We start from the raw sequence: 12,603 nt of genomic DNA on the forward strand, positions 1-12,603 counted from the left end.
CACCAGATGTAGTCACTGAACCACCCACCTGTCTTGCAATTTCAGCATAGGAAAGACCACTTTCTCGTAACACAATAATATTACATCTCTTTCCAGGTGTCCAATCTACTCTTTTATTTGATGTCATTGCTTCTTGACTAAATATTAAAAATTTTTTACAAAAATTCCTGCTTGTAATTGCAATCTTAGCGTTCAGCAAAGTGTTTTCCACCTGCTTTTTGACTGCCCACTGCTTGATAAAGCAAGAAATTGATTGAATGCAGATTTTTGAATGATTTGATTGATTGAATGCTATTGAAATGCAGATTAAAATTAATTGGAATTCATTGGACGCCGAAATGTTATGATTTGTATCTTGAGCTTCGGCCCTCCGAGCTTTCAACGATTTTGTTGACTTTTATTTTAAACATTGTAAATGATTTTTTTATACATTTTTATACTTTTGTATTTACTTTTATTTTTGGTGTTTTTTTTTTCCTTTGTGTATGATTTCTGAAAATTGATGTTATTACAATTTTTGCCTTTTTTACTTACGATTTGTAAGTCTCGTTTGATACTTTGTGATGCACGAGGATTTCTTTTTCTTTAAATAAATAAATAAATAAATAAATAAAAAATATCCATACCTTCTCCGGGGTTCGAACCCGACCCCTTCGGTATTGTAGTCAGCGTTGCTAACCATTCTCCTGCTTGGGTAGCTAATATCGACATTCCCCTCCCCCTACAACAGCTGGCAGATTTTCGATGCCACTCGTAACGGGTCTGTCGCTTTCACGAAAAGCTAAGAATTTAATGATGACTTCAGGATCGATAGATGAGTTCGAAATCAAGTAATGGCTTCATTATCGGATATTTCGAGTTTGACGTTTATGGTTTCTATAACTGAACTGAGCATGGTTATTTTGTCAGCATCTCCTTTTTTAAATATTTTCTAAATATATCACAATCAGAATTTAACTTGAAAAAATATATACAGGATAATAAGAAAAATGTGATTTTGTTAACTAATTTGCAGAATATTACAAGCTTCAGATGGCACTCTTTTGCCATTTAGAATTTTCTGTGTTTATACACGCAATACCTTTTTTCTTTGATTCTTAAAGAAAATCCCGCTAAGGTTATACACATAAAAGGAGGTTGGCCTCCATATAGGATTATTTAAGGAAAGGTTAATTTACATTACACATGAAGAAAACCACGATAATCCCATGCAATCACTCCATTCCACCAATGAGGACTATAGGCGTCATGCACTTTCACGAACAAATTTATTTGCCTTTCACGCTCAACAGTAGCGTTAAACAATTAAAAAAAAATTAATTTTAAATTTATTTAAATGTTTCTATGATTTTCTCATAAAGTGGAAGAATGTTTATATAAAATGAATAAATTATTAATAATCCATTCTTTTTTCTTTCTGTTAGTTAAGTTATTTTAAATTACATTGTTACCTCAAGCAGTAATGTTTGTAAAAGAGGCTACTGGTGGTTAAAGATTAAAAGTAAATCTTCTAATAGAGATTTGACGTATGAATTGTTCCTTTCGTATTTTAGTATGAATAAATATATTAACTAATAAAACGTTTTTAATAAATATCTGATGTGGACACATGACTTCCTTGTACGGCTTACTAAATTATACAGACCTTTTTTCTGTACTTTACAGTAGTCTGTATAATTTAGTAAGCCGTACAAGGAATTGAAACTTATTTCCTCGAATTTTGTTAGAGATCTTCTTTTTTAAATATTATTCAATCAGAGACTCTTATTCAATCAATTCAGTTCTCACTTCGGGGGAAAAAAAAAAATCTCAAACCAGCTTCATTAAAAATCGTAAAATACAGAGAAACCTAAAACACAAAATGCAGTTAAAAACAGTCAAAAGAAATATTTTTTACAATTAGAGTTTCTACGCAAGACAAAGCAATTCATACGGCGGACAGAAAGACCGAATTTTTGGTGCACACAATTGGAAGTTAACTTTCGGTTCCACTGAGCAAAAAACATTGAACCAAATGATTTAATTCACTGTTCTATTATTCACTGTATTCACTGTTCTAAAAGTTTCAAATGTACATAAACGACGGCCTCGTTAGGACTAGCGCCAATTTTAAATTGTTGATAATTCTACAACTATAGCATGTAGATTAACTAAAAGCATAAAAACTTTCACCGGAACATGAGAACAAAAAAATTCAGTCACTTTTAAAACGAAAATTGCACAGTTTACCTACATATATGAATAAAAATACTGAGCTCATCGACCCGAATAACAGGTTGGGAATATATATACGTCTGATTCCGCTGATTGCAGCGAAAAAGGAGGTGCACAACTAGATGTTATAGCAGTGCCATATATAAAATTTCAGTATTCTACACCTACTCGTTTTTAGGTTATGCGAGATACATGCATACGTACAAACGCACGTACACGTGTCACGAAGAAATTTGTTTTGAATCCATTTTACGGTCCGTTTTCGAAAAACAGTCCTTTATTCTTTTCGTACGTACAGATATCACGCAAACACATCGTTCAAATGGATTCGAGAGCGGTCGAAATGTACACTTTCTTTGAACTATGATACCAGAAATTTTTCGCAATTATGATACATTCTTAGTAGAAAGAAGTAAAAATGAGCAGTCGTATTGGAAATCTGAAAGCGAGATTAATGAGAGCAGGTACGAACAAAAAGTATCGCCTATGGAATTCCGCTTTACATGATTCGTTATCTGAAATTTTTCGAATACAAAATATGTGCTACTAGGAGGAAAGAAAAGTGAATAAAAATATTACCCTTTTAGTCTCTTCGACCGAGACTGAGAGAAATAATTTTATGTTTTTTGAAAAAGAAATATTTAGCGAATAAACAAGTAAAATCTAATTTATCTTAAAGATAAAGCGAATTAACTTGCACGTGCTATTAATCAGAGATTCAGCAAGATCTGAGCCTTCTCTTGTTTGTCGAAGCCATTAATGGGCCTCAATGGTTTGATCTAACACGTATATTTAACTTGGGTATAGTATTTCAATCATTTTGTTGGCAACATCGCCTGAGTACCATGTCCAAGCTCACGATTTGGCTTTCACGGAACCACTAATATGTATTAATAGTTCCACGCCTTCCAAAAGATTCACGAATGCTACATGAGATCATGCTATTCGATTAGAAAATCGTAACCGAGGTTTGTTGAACTCGGAAGAGAATTTCTTTTTCACGAGTTCGGACTACGTGGCGCCTTTACAAATAATAGGTCATACCCCAAACAGTCATTGTCTGAAGCATCTCGAAAATAAAATGACGAATATTTACATACGTGACCTGATAAAAACAAAAATAAAACTATGATTACAGTTTTACCATGATATTTAAAACCACCACGTCACTTAATAGCCTGGTCTATGTTTACTTCCAAAAGGATCGCAGAAAGAATTCTATATAATAAGAAAACTTGTTTCAGTGTTGCCAGGTTCTAATCCTTGAACCGTGAGGTAAACGAAACGATAAGAAAATTTGTTATTTAACGTATCAAAAAGAACTGCATCTTTGAACTCAACAGAAGAAGGTTCGCGTGTTAGATGTTAGATTATTCGAAATTTGCTTAATTTGCATGAAAAGTGATACACTTCTCTATATTAAAAAATTTTTTGGTAATAATATATGCAGTTATAAACGCTTTTCTACGAAATAAAAACTTAAAATAAGCCATAAATTTTAAATTATATCATTTGAAAAGGTGTTGATGTATTTAATTATGGAAAAGCTCATTAGGGCTATCTGCCTAAGGGGAGGGATGCCTTTGTGGAGGACTTTTTAAGGGAAACTGGCTCGTATACACGTTACACGAAAAAACCCATGCAGCCAGCCCGTTCGCTGGATTCGAACCTTCGACCAAACTACCAGTGTTCAGCGACTTTACCGCTCGGCCGCTGGTGGGCCCCATTTGAAAAGAATATAGAAAGATTCACTACCAACACATCTAACAAATGATAGGTATTGGGAAAGGTATTAACACCTATAAGAACACATGTTCTTTATAATGCAAATTCACACATGCGGTCATTTTGACCGTGTAGGCATTTTTAGTCCAAAACCGCAATTTTCCCAGAAGGACTATTAATTTCGTTTTGGCATTTTGAACTATCGAAAACCATAAACGGCGAATCACGTGTAAAGAGTTTGCCACCAAATATTATCGCCCTGTATTATATTTAAAGAAATTAAATAACGAAGAAGCATAAATGTATATATGTTTCTGGCATTGTGATCAAACAACGATACCTAAAGCCATCCAAATTTGAATAACGTAATCTTCCATAGAATATGGTCATGTGGAAGCCCTAATTTGTATTTGAAATTTGTTTTATTATCGATTTCATATTTTCTAACACTTCAACGAATTTTTGATTAAAAAATTAAACGATTTCAAAGAGAGAAATGGCAACACCTAATGGGGAAAAAAAATCTCCAGCGCGTTGGATACGGTATCGGAAATTCTAAAGATACGTTCATTTTAAAATTAATTTGCGATATTGCTGTTGAACTGAATTTTATGGTTTGAGTACGTAGAACATGATATTTAAGAAATAAAGGTAACACTCAAGAGGTTTAAAAAAAAAAAACGCTCCTTTTACGTAATTTAAAATCTGTAATCTTTCAGATTTTTATTTTTTGAATTGTAAGGATTATGTTAAATTTATTAACAGTTAAATTTTGAGTTAAAGTTCCTTTCCTGTCAAATTCTTAACTTCAACTTACTACTTTCGGCCAGAACGTAGTTTTGGAATCTTGCTGAATATTTAATGAGGAGGAGCGGTATTTAAACCACGGAGTTACTTACTGAGTCAGAGAGAATCAGAGTTTCTGATTTACGCGCGTCTGCCTTTTTGGCCACTCTCTCTCTCAAAGCTGTTATTACGCTCGGCCGTACTCAGGCCCTTGCTAAGCTTCGTAGTGAAATAAGTTAAGGGGCCAACTCGATTTGAACCTTGATAGCTTCGGCTATACTTCTTTAGTTAATCTTAGTTTTAGTTTAATTCTTAGTCTTTTAAGTTCAAGTCCAAGTGCGGACTTTACTTGTACACTCCCAGGCGAAGTTTTGTTAAATCTTATTGGTATAATAAAGGGTTAGTTACCCTTCTATCTTATTGTTTCTTGTCACCGAACTCAAGCGATTATTCGCTTATCAGTTCTTAGATTTTTCACTTCCAACATTAACTTAGAATTCCAAAGTGAGGAACTCTACAGAATATTTGTGTTTCCCTTAAATCTTGATTTACTCTGACTAAAGCAATTTAGTTTTTCTTTTATATAAAATTTTCGACCACTGTTTTCTCGACATGATTGTTTCTTTAAAGTATTTACATTCGTTTTTTTTTTTCTTTAGCCGCAGAAACAACTGGTACATAGTAGAATTTACGTCTGATGTCAGTCTCCCAGGTAATAATGAATAGATTTCGCTTATAAAAGCACTTCAGTTTTGCATGTGATCGTAAAAGCATGTGAGTTGTGTATCTGAAGTTGTAGACCCGGCTTTCTCTTTATCTCTAAAAACTGGGTACTTTCTGAGAAACATTGACAATCATTGATTCTGATTAGGGCGTGCCCTATTAATCAATGCAAATATTGAAGAGAAGAAGTACGGTAAAATGACGTCTCAAAAAGAAATTATAAGAAGCTGCCCATGGATTTCAGTAACTCGGTAATAGAGTGCCTGGCCCGTCCAATTCAAAGATAGTGATTAGTGATTCTTTTCCATATTCCAGAGTTCGAATTCGAATCCTGGAAAAGGCATGTTTGTTTGCAAATGTATAGTGTGTTTGCGGCGTGGGGGTATTCTAAATATACGGTGAATTGAAAGTCCTCTAGCGTGGATTGGTGGTAAGGGAAGAGGGTGGTAGACCATAGGACTCGTACCCCCTCCCCCCCCCGGGGTGCTCTCCATCAAAATTGGGGGCGGAACTGAGCAAAATCGCACTGTCACCTGGATGGTGCTCAAGGCTGTTGCCAAGCACAAGCACAATCCTACGCTTCTTGCCACGAGAAATGTGGCTGGTTATAGGTCATACAAGTGAGCACTAGTCAACAACAACAACTCGAGGAATCGTACGAGAATCCTCGGGACGGAAGGAGCGTGAGTTTCCTCCTGCTGCGTTTCCGCTCTGCCCCGGTTCGCTACGGAGGCCTGATCGACTTAGGGAGACATCGAGGACAGAACCTCCCAACCTCATGCCGTCCAGCAGCCCAGACCTCCAAAGCAGCTGGATTACAGCACCACGCCACCGGTGCTGGTCGTTTAGTAAACCCTTTCCACTCGAGAGGTGACTCTTGGTCATCACTTTATTTGATGCTGTAACTCGAGCAGTCACTCTCGATCACCACTCGATTTGATCGATTTGACGCGATCAATCGATCGGCAACGATGTTCGTTTAGATTTGGTTGGAGCAACGATATCGCTTCATGAATGTCTTCAACAGCACATGCATATAGTAAAACAACTATCAATCTTTAATCTTAAATGCTTTTTAGATTTATTGCTATATGTGAGTCTTGGTCGTTGGTTCGAACTCGACAGTTGTGGCAGCAGAAATTATTTTCTTTGTTACCGAGTTATTTTGATACTTGATTTCATGTTAAGGAACCCAACCAGAAATGAACATATTCACTTTCGGCGTTTAAAGAAATTATGTTTTAGTTCTGGTTTCATCAACAGATGGCGCCACTAGCTTATTTTCTGTCCAGGTTTTTTTCTTATCGTATCTAATCATAAGGCTAATCTTTGGAATATGGTAATAGGTAGTTTGGCGACATTTTGGTAAGGCGATAAAGGTTACTAGCTAGGACTTTAGCAGTGTACATGGATAAAGTCAAGAGTGTGCGCAATACCATTTTTGTGCAATTCTGGGATGTTTTTTTAAGTGAAAATAAGTCGACGTGTACATGGATGATACCGTGTACAGTAAGACCCCGCTTAACGCTGTTTCGTTTAGCGCTGTTTCGGTTTAGCGCTCTTTTATTTCAACCCGGGGATTCCCCGAAATATTATGCAGCGATAGGTTTCAAATACATATCCGAAAGAGTGTACTTGTATTTCTTGTTTGGTGCGGTATTGTACAGACATATTTTGAAGGGGTAAATGTGGAAGATGTCGAAGAAATAATTCAAGAAGCAGCGGCTAGTCTTTCTAATGATGAGCTCAAGGAATTAACTGAACAAGAAGAAAACAAAAATGTTGACAGCAGTGATTCAGAAGAAGAGCAAAAAGAACTTTCGATGGCGTTTGTAAAAAGGAGTTTGTCTACCATAACTGAAATAATGGATCAATTCATCGAAAATGATCCGAATTTTGACAGGAGCTCAAAAGTAAGGCGTGGTGTTAGAGATGCTCTATCCGTTTATGAAGAACTTTTAAGAGAACAACGCAAAAGAAAAAGGCAAACAACATTAGATGCTTTTGTCACAAAATGGCAGAACACTGAAAACGCGGAAGGCTAACTAAATATGACTGACTTGGAATTTTATTATTTTTTTTTTTTAAGAATATTCGTTTTGTTACTTATATTCTGTTTTTATTTTTGCAAAAAATAATAATGTGGTATTAATTTGGGCTTTAAGAAATAAATGTTTGGTTTTATTTTTATTAAAAAAACATACTTTTTAAATTTAATACCTAACCAATTTCCTAGCCATCTTCCCCTAACCCCAATATTTACATGTAAAGATAGCCTCGTTTAGCGCTGTTTCGCATTACGCTCTACTTGATGGAACGTATCCCCCGCGTTAAGCGGGGTCTTACTGTATGTGCAATTCTTAAAAATGCGGCAAGCAGTGGGCGATTCTGCACTTTCTGCCAATTTCGCACCTAATCTTCGTCATGATTAAGCACTTTTGTTCCATAAAAGTTCTAGCATAAGCGTAATTCGGCTAGCAGTTTGTTGGAAAAAATGTTGAGTAAAAAAAAAAAAAAAAATGTCTTTACTTCGTGAAAACAAAATGGCGTCCAAAACAAAACTAGCAGGTTGCTGTAGCAGGGTTGGTCGCCAAATGTTCGCCAAGTTACCGTAATTCGAAGATTAACCAATCATAATATCCTATCTCGTTCATTTGCGCTTTTGCATCTGAGGATGTTGGTTCGGTAAAACCATCGTAACTAGTCCTGTGAAAATTTGAAAATATAACGCTGATTTTTGTTGTTTGAATTAATATTCAAACAACATACTTCTGAATTAATATTCACTTTACTCAAGTAATAATATTGTATGCAGAAGACAAGAAAGAATAAAGTACAATGATCTTTTCCCATCTTTTACATCAGAACGCGTATTATTTCTTCTATAATTCCTTTCCTGTGTCTTGACTCTTACGGAGTTTTATACTGGTTATAATATTAGCGTTAAAAAAGCATTTAGAACGTTAAACCGAAGCATTCAATAATGCCACTCTGTTTTCAAATATCACTCGCAGACGATACGATCAGAAATTCGATGCAGAAATAGCTGATGGTGAAAAAATAATAATTTTTAAAATTAAAACTTAAAACATCACCTGGAGGTAATCTCATTCGAAACAGAAACTTTGCTGTAATTTGTCATCTGATATGATCCAAACAAAGTACTGATCTGCCATTGGTGAAAATCAATATCCGTATTTCTGCATAAACATGAGGTGGACAATGGTGAGCAAGGGCGGGGTCCATTACATAAATCAGGTTCTTTGACCGCAAAAACGTTTTGAGGATTCTTTGCAGATAAACAATCTCGGACCGGTTTGTGTTTAAATTCGCGATCGTTCCGTGTACGGAGTTTGTGCGGAACATATGTTTGCTATTAAAAAAGAAGGGCTTAGGAATGGAACCTCATTTGTCTTCTGTTCTCAACCATCCAGGCTTCTTTAAATATATGAAGTTAAAGCCAAGAACAGTTTTGTCCAATATAAATTTAGAACAAATGTACACTGCGGGGGGGGGGAGAGGAAGACTGTTCGATCTCTCCCGTTCTACTGGGAAGATTGACGAAATTCAAATTGCGTTTTTCATGTCTCCAAAGCGTGACTTAAGATATGTATTAGATTTATATATAGCATTGTTCTGTAAAGTTCCTCACTTTGGAATTCTAAGTTAATGTTGGAAGTGAAGAATCTAAGAACTGATAAGCGAATAATCGCTTGAGTTCGGTGACAAGAAACAACAAGATAGAAGGGTCACTAACCCTTTATTATTCCAATAAGATTTAACCAAACTCCGCTTGGGAGTGTACAAGCAAAGCCTGCACTTGGATTTGAACTTAAAAGATTAAGAATTAAATTAAAACTAAGATTAACTAAAGAAGTATAGCCGAAGCTATCAAGGTTCAAATCGAGTTGGCCCCTTAACTTATTTGACTACGAAGCTTAGCAAGGGCCTGAGTACGGCCGAGCGTAATAACAGCTTTGAGAGAGAGAGTGGCTAAAAAGGCAGACGCGCGTAAATCAGAAACTCTGACTCAGTAAGTAACTTCGTGGTTTAAATACCGCTCCTCCTCATTAAATATTCAGCAAGATTCCAAAACTACGTTCTGGCAGGAAGTAGTAAGTTGAAGTTAAGAATCTGACAGGAAAGGAACTTTAATTTAAAATTTAACTGTTAATAAAATTAACATAATTCTTACAGTTCAAACACAGGTACTTTGACACAGAACGGGCTTTTTCTGAAATGACATGCCAATTGTTTTCCGTATTTCGATTCTACGACTCAAATTATGCCGAACTCCCGAGTTTTGTAAAAATCGCACGAGTTGTTTTTAAAAAATCAGCTCTCCAAATTTTAGCTCTTCAATATTGATTCAATTTGGTATGTATTTATTAATATCTCCTATTTTATGAAACTGATTTGGTTCCTTCCTACGCAGTTCGAAATTTAGGTTCATTCCAAATAAAATTCACCCATATTTTATTATTTATTTTTAAAACTTGTACTTTTAAATAATTTTTATAATTTTTCGAAAAGCTTTTTGAATTATAACCTATAACATTTTTACAGTCATCTTAAAGTAGATGAATTTTTAATACCTGCAAAAAATTAGAGCTTTTTATTTAAAATTTCCGAAGATATACGTATTGGCGCGTTTTGAAATTTGGCATATTTATTGAAAGCTATAATAACGAAAATAGCGTTTACGCACTTTATTAAAATTATTTGAAAGAAGGAATGATGGGACTTTTTCCCCGCTCATTCACAATGTAAAAAGGTAGGAACGAAGTCCCTTTTTTTCCGCTCCTGCATAATGGAAGTTGAACAAAAAGAGGTTGCCATATTTTGGCTCTCCTACCCTTTTGTTCTGAAATAGAAGTTCGCCAAGGGAATTATTCTTTGCTCAAACGGAAAAAAATGCGCCAAGTTAAATTTTTGAATTTCTCTGTAAATTTCGCACCACATTTTACGAAATTTAATATCTAGACATAATTTGAGTCGTAGAATCGAATGGCGGTCATGTTTGTTTACATTTGAAACTTAGCAAAATAGTGGATTTGTTGGCAATCTAGAAAAAGTAAGCTTCGCAACAACAAAGATAACGCCTTCTCTTATTATTGAAAATTAAATTATGCTTAATCTATTCTGGAATTTATTCGAGGAAATAAGTGTTTAAGGTTTTTTTCATAATTTTTAATATGAGTGCGAAAATTACTATTTTTTAGAGTTTTTAATTAATATCTCAGCTGATTAAGTTTTTAAAGATGGGAACACTCGAAATGGCTTCCCACGAATTTTTGGAATCGGAAATAATATACTTAATGTTTGGCAACGGTACTTTTATTTCATATTTTGTAAAACTTTTTAAAAAAAAACTCTAAGATTTGAAAGCGAGCAGTGGCAACACTTTTCGAAATAAAGTAAATTTTTATCTCCAGCGTGCGAGATTGTTGCCACTCGAAAAAACGAGGGCGAAACTTCGCGTTTTCAGAGTTTTAATTAATATCTCCATTAATTAAAGTCGTAAGAAGATGAGAATGGTTGAAATGGCTTCCCACGAATTTTTGGAATCCGGGGGGGGGGTACCTCTCTCGAAGCTTAACTCCTCGCCGTTCTGGAGGAGATAATGTCACACACAAACAAAAAACAAAATATACAGACGTACAACAGATTTTAACAGCATGGATTGCAAAGTTCAAAGAAAAGTTTCGTTTTCTTATTTTAACCTCAAGCTCTTAAAATTCCAAGATGTTCTCAAGCATCACGCACAAGTATTGCAATTAGAAACTTGAAAAACGACATAGAAATTTCATTTTTGTGGCTGAAATTAAATTCTTAATGTTTCATTTTGTTACTTTTAAATCAAATTCAGTGCAGTTAATATATGATATACGTAGCGTATTCGGAAACTAAGTGCCGTTTCATTCTAGCGCCGTCGCAGCGCTGTGGTAGTCGTCCCGCGCATGCGCACTAGTCTTTCTTGTTCACTGACTTTCAATTGTCGCCATTTTCGTTGCTCTATGTTGTGTTTTCAGTTTGCTGTGCACATTCAAAATGTTTAAGACAATTAGTTCTCCCGCTGACTGTGAGATTCGTGCCGTGATTAAATTTTTGAACGCGAGGAATGTTAAACCGGCCGAAATTTATCGTCAAGTGACAGAAGTTTACGGTGAATACGCGATAAGTGTTGGAATGGTGAGAAAGTGGGTAAGAATGTTTAATGCAGGTCGAACAAATGTCCACGACGAGGCTCGGAGTGGTCGGCCTTCTGTTGTCACCGATGATTTGGTAAGGAAAGTTGATGAAGCAATTCATGAGAACAGACGCTTCTTTCAGAGGCATTTCCACAAATTTCGCGTACTGTTTTGTTCGAAATTGTGTCTGACCGCTTGAATTATCGCAAAAATGCTCACTGATGTTCACAAAACAAAGCGATTTGGTAGTGGCCTGACATTTCTCACGCGGTACAGTGATGAGGGAGAAAACTTTTTAAACCAAATTGTGACAGGTGATGAAACTTGGGTGTGTCATTTCACACCAGAATCGAAACAACAATCGATGGAGTGGAGACACACTCATTCTCCGAAAAAACAAAAGTTCAAATTGACAATGTCATCACAAAAAATGATGTGCACTGTCTTCTGGGACAGGAAAGGCGTTTTGCTTACTGAATTTCTTCCCAGAGGTGAAACCATTCATGCGGCACGATACTGTGAGACTTTAACAAAACTAAGGCGTGCCATTCGAAACAAACGAAGAGGAATGCTCAGTAAAGGAATTGTGTTGCTCCATGACAATGCTCGGCCCCATACTGCTGGTGTCGCTCAATCGTTAATTCGACAGTTTCATTGGGAGCAGTTCGATCACCCTCCGTACAGCCCGGACTTGGCGCCGTCCGACTATCACTTGTTCCTGCACATGAAGCGCGAGCTTGGTGGCAAGCGCTTTGGATCTGACGATGACACGAAAAATGCTGTGGAGTCGTGGTTATCGAAACTGGCAACTGGCGGGAAGTTTCTTTGACGATGGCATACAAAAACTGGTCACCCGCTATGACAAGTGTTTGATTATTGGCGGAAACTATGTTGAAAAATAGTTTTAAGACATGTATTTTCATGTAAAAATAAAATTGGATCCGAAAAAATTGTTTTATTTTTT

This window comes from Stegodyphus dumicola, chromosome 2 (genome assembly GCF_044657685.1).
Source record: "Stegodyphus dumicola isolate Sdum_Otavi_A_Nest chromosome 2, ASM4465768v1".
Classification (NCBI taxonomy): domain Eukaryota; kingdom Metazoa; phylum Arthropoda; class Arachnida; order Araneae; family Eresidae; genus Stegodyphus; species Stegodyphus dumicola.